We start from the raw sequence: 5,727 nt of genomic DNA on the forward strand, positions 1-5,727 counted from the left end.
CAATTATAGCCGAACCGGAATCAATAACTCAAAGACTAAGTCATTTTATCGACCTTGTTATCAAACATCTATGTCCGTCAATTCCAAGTTATATCAAAGATGATATGGAATTTTTAAATCACATTCCTGCCATAGTTCCGGAAGAAACACTATTAACAAGTTTTGATGTTACAAGTCTATGCACAAATATTCCCCATCATCTAGGTCTTACAGCCATAAAATACTGGATCGAAGAAAAACGGGATGAAATTGACAGTAAATTTGACACAAACTTCATACTATAGGCTACCAAAATAGTTCTGGAAGAAAATACATTTTATTCCCACGGAAACAAATTCAGACAAATTAAAGGTACAGCCATGGGAACTAAAGTTGCCCCCACATACGCAAATTTAGTGATGGGATACTTATAGCAATAGATGTATCGACAAATATCTGTCCAATTCGATCAAAATTTCTGTGATTATGTCATTCAATTTTGGAAAAGATATTTAGATGACTGCATAATATTTTGGAGCAGATCAGAAAACGATTTATACAAATTTAAAGATCTAATCAACTCCTTACATCCGTCGATTAAATTCACCATGAAAACCAGTGACACACAACTACCAATTTTGGATATCTTCATCTTAAAATCAGGCAGACATATAACAACGGATATTTATTATAAATCCACAGACACCCATCAATACTTAAATTTTCATTCGTGTCATCCGTCCCATACAAAACGAAATATACTTTACTGTATGGCCAGATGGATTTGTGCTATAGTATCTGACCATAGCATTCGAGAAGTACTTTTGAAGGAATTAAAAGGATATTTGACACAACAGTTATACCCAGAGGGTCTAATCGAAAGTAGAATTCAAAACATTTAACTATTGACACTTCAAGAATTACGAGCCCCGAAAGTGAAAGATACGGATGAAAACTTGTACACATGACCCGTATTTACCAAACGTTTTTAATACAATTAAATCAAACCTCCCGATTCTACACGAAAGTAAAACTATGAAAAAATTGATACCGGAAGGAAACTTAGTCTACAGCCGATGACAACCTAAAAACGTAAAGAAACACTTAACCAGAGCTCGGTTCGAACCGAAGGTTAGTGACTTTGAAATAAAGTCTTGCGGAGATTCAAAATGCGGTGTTTGCGGTCAAGATACAAAATATTTAGAAACGGGTAAAATGAAATCATTTAAAGATGGCAAAAAATTTCATGTGAACGCCAATATGACTTGTAAGACAACAAATCGTATTTACTGTGTCACATGTCCTGGTTTTCACGAAAATTATATTGGACATACCGGGGCTACGTTCAATATCGTAGCAGCTACGTAGTGCTACGTAGATTTTGACTATTGAACGTGTAGCTATAGACTAGTTATAACATAAATATTGTTAGCAGCTACGTAGCTGCTAAGATATTGAACTCGACCCGGGAATAGCGTCTGTGAACGGGTGCGAGTTCACAAAGAACAAATAAAACACCCACAATACAGAAATTCGCCAATTAGTGCCCATGCCTATTTTTAAATGTAGACGGGATGAAGCATATAGAAAAGAGATGGAACGTTATTTCATAACAACGTTCCGATCGAAATTAAATCCAGAGAACTTCTAATAACGAACAATGGCGGAACGTCATAAACCTTCTTAACGACGTCGCCTATAGCGACACTACATCAGTTATCATGAAGAGTCCCAATTGAAGGATGAAATCGATAGAATGGAACTGTTAACTTTTTACCGGATGTAGGACCTGTGGTATATCTGGGGTTCGTGTTTCTGGAGTTTTCTATGCAGTGGTTAATAAAGTTATTTGTCTCTTAGTCGTCTTTCGTGATAATACAACTGTTTTCAGTTTTTCTAGAGTTTTGAAAGTCTCCTTGGTGTCGACTGCCTGGTTATTTTTCATCTGATGTTCGTTTTAATCTTATAATTGACTTTTAGTTTTTCGTTTAAATAATTCTACATTTGTTTTCAAACTTTTGTCTTTTAATCTTCTCTTAGACTATTGATATTGGTTTTGCACACTGTTAACATTCTACTATAGTGATCCTTAGTTGCTTATATCCACGTTTGGCACAGAAAAAGCAGTTGTTTAGGGTGGGTTTTTTTTTTTTTTTGACTTACACCCACATCTTTTGTTATGGTCTCTTGGTAGTAATTATTTTCTTATTGAGAATTAAAATTATTTGCATCTAGTTTATTTATCATCAAAAAATAGAATAACAAAAGTATCGAGATCCGAGAAAAATTAAAAACGGTAATTCCCTAAACAAATCGCAATATCAAAAGCTCAAATACAGTAAACGAATGGATAAAAACTGTAATATTTATGACTTGGTACAGGCATTTTCTTATGTAGCTAATAGTTAGCTAAACTTTAAACATTGTTTTATAGTCCTCATTACTATAAATTCAAACACATATGTCAACAAAGAAAAACAAAAGGGAATGTATACAAAATATATTCAAAAACTAAAGACAAGTATACACAAATTTACCATAGCACTATTACACAGTGATGGGATGTCACGTCAAAAATAAAGTCACAAAATTTCCAACATATTTAGAAAAAAAATTATAAGAAAGTCCCTACTCAAAATTGAAAAATCAAAATCAAAAGCTCAAACACATCAAACGAATTGATAACAGTTGTAATATTCCTGACTTGGTACAGGTATTTTCGGATATTCCTGGTTTTCCAACTTTTAATTGAACCAATAATCTATTAGTCAAGAAAACTAAAAAGACAAAAGCTTTAAGATAGAGAAGGACACTGCAGGCCAAACAAATCTAGCCAATGAACTTTTCCATATATTATTCATGAGGGTGTACCTAACAAACTATCAAAATTTTGGAATAGGTTTCCAGGCTATTTTTAGAAATGTTCTTTGAAAAAGTTACCTCCCTTCGCAGTCCTAAAAATGTCAGTATCTTCTATATATTCATGGACTTTTTAATTTTAAATTTGATTTAAATTTGTATAGAAAAATATTAAATCAATCATGTATTTTTTTCTCTCAATAATTTAATATCTATTCAATCGATTCATTAAACATACAGGTACAACTAATGACAAAACAATGACATTCAAGTGTCTTAGTAATTCGTAAGTTTCTGGATGATTTCCATGATATAAATAAACACATACAAGTTCTCTTTTATTGAAAATATAATTTAGATAATACGTATATGAATCAAGTTTTCAAATGCATTGATCCAGAGTCTTTTTCTCTGTATCTTCGTCATTTTGATTGGCGGGCTCTTCCTGCTGCATACTGACTGGTAATGTATTTTATTCCTTTTATGTAATGAATTAAATGCTAGCTTGGAAGCAGGTTACTGTTCAAATTATGCAATTCGTAAAGCTTTGCTTCTGAACAGTTGCATGTATATTCTTGTTGTTAAAATCAGTTGGACATTAAGTTTTGTAAATTTCAGAACACTTATCTTAAAATTGAAAAAAAATCTTTAGTTTCATTGTTTTATTTTTTAATTTTTTTTCAGAGTCTACCAAATAATTGTAAAATAAATAACAATTTTGTACACATTTAAGTCACATTTAATTCATTTTCCTTTCTTAAATCATATTATAAATTAAATATTTTAGCACACTTTCCTTGATTTAATAGCAGAATTTAGTATCTTTTGTAAAAAAAATTACCGGTAAAAATTAAAGGTATATTTGTCAAATTCATACATTTTCCTGTTGAACTCGTAAAATTAAAGGTATTTTTGTCAAATTAATACATTTTCCTGCTGAACTCTATATCAAACATAAAATATTTTCGCTCATTTTCCTTGATATTTGATAGCAGAATATTGTATCTTTTATAAAACTTTACAGGTAAAATAAAAGGTTAAAATATGACTGTAAATAAAGGCAACAGTGGTATACCGCTGTTCAAAACTCATAAATCCATGGACAAAAAACAAAATCGGGGTAACAAACTAAGACCGAGGGAAACGCATTAAATATAGGAGGAGAACAACGACACAACACTAAAATGTAACACACACAGAAACGGAGCAAGCATCAGACAAAATCCCACGAGAATAACAAATATAACATCAAAACCAAATACATGAATTTGGGATAGACAAGTACCGTGACACGTCTTATCGCAATGTAAATTTACACTCAAAAATAAGAGAAAACAAACGACGCAACGTTAAAATGTAGCACACACAGAAACAAACAATAATATAACAATGGCCATATTCCTGACTTGGTACAGGACATTTTTTAAAGGTAAAATGATGGGTTGAACCTGGTTTTGTGGCATGCCAAACCTCGCACTGTGATGGCAATGTTAAATATAACATTGAAATGACAACATAATATTACAGGACTAAAATACAAAAAAATAGGAGAACGTATTAGACAAAGAAACACATGATTAATAGATAACAAAAAGCATCAGGTTTAAAATTCAATACAGAAATAAACTGTCATTGTTAAAACTATCACCCTCATTCCGGAGCACCTGAGATCACCCCTAGTTTTTGATGGGGTTCGTGTTTTTAATTCTTTAGTTTTCTATGTTGTGTCGTGTGTGCTGTTGTTTGTCTGTTTGTCTTTTTCGTTTTTATCCATAGCGTTGTCAGTTTATTTTCGATTTATGAGTTTGACTATCCCTCTGGTATATTTCGTCCCTCTGTTTTAACATATGCATGCAATTAAAGTTGGCTGACCAGGACTCCGCATTTTCTTCTGTAGAAAACGCTGGATTAATCTTATTTAGTTCTTATAGCTAGCTCAAACTCTCACTTTTATTACAGTCGCATAAATTTCCATCACATTGACGTGTGAACGAAACTAACAGACAGACATAATAGGTAAAAATGTCACATAAAGTAGTATATGGCTGTTCGAAAGACATGAATCGATTGAGAGAAAACAAATCCGGGTTACAAACTAGAACTGAAGGAAACACATCAAATATAATAGGACAACAACGAAACAACAGAAACCCTAAAGTGCAACAAAAAACCAAACGGCAATGCAACACACACTGAAACGAACTGTAAGATAACAATTGCCATTAAATAGGGATGCATCAGTCAACATTGTGTTTATCTAAATCACTTAAAAATATTTAAAACAAATATGTAACGAGGCATATAGACAAAGCTTATTAGTCAAACGAAAGACAAGAATACAAAAATCTACCATAGCACAATAACACAATGACGGGATGTATAAGTACAGAGTCAAGTGAAATGTGTATCACCTAAAAGAGTAAAATTAATATTCATAAATAGTTCCCAAAGAAACCAGGCATTATAATTTGATAAGCCAGACGCGCGTGTCGTCTACATAAGACTCATTAGTGACGATCAGATCAAATTAGCTTGAAAGCCAAAACGAGAACAAAGTTGAACATAAAAACAAATTATAGTATTCCATTTTCCTTTTTTTATAATTCAAACAATGTAATGCTGAAAATCTAAAATTTTGTTACAGGTCTTGTTCAACCAAAGTAACGGTAATTAATAATTCATGATTCCACATACTATAGTCAGACTCATTCTCGCTGTTAATATAATGTTTCTTGAGAAAACGTAAAAATAAATAAGAAATACCGCAGACCAACGAAAATTCAGAATTGAAAGTCCCCTACCTTAAAGTATTGGTTTTTGGTTAATGCGATGAGATAACATGAATAATATATTATCGATTTTCTAAATATAGATAATTGTAAATGTTAT

Source organism: Mytilus edulis, chromosome 10 (genome assembly GCF_963676685.1).
Source record: "Mytilus edulis chromosome 10, xbMytEdul2.2, whole genome shotgun sequence".
NCBI classification, from domain to species: domain Eukaryota; kingdom Metazoa; phylum Mollusca; class Bivalvia; order Mytilida; family Mytilidae; genus Mytilus; species Mytilus edulis.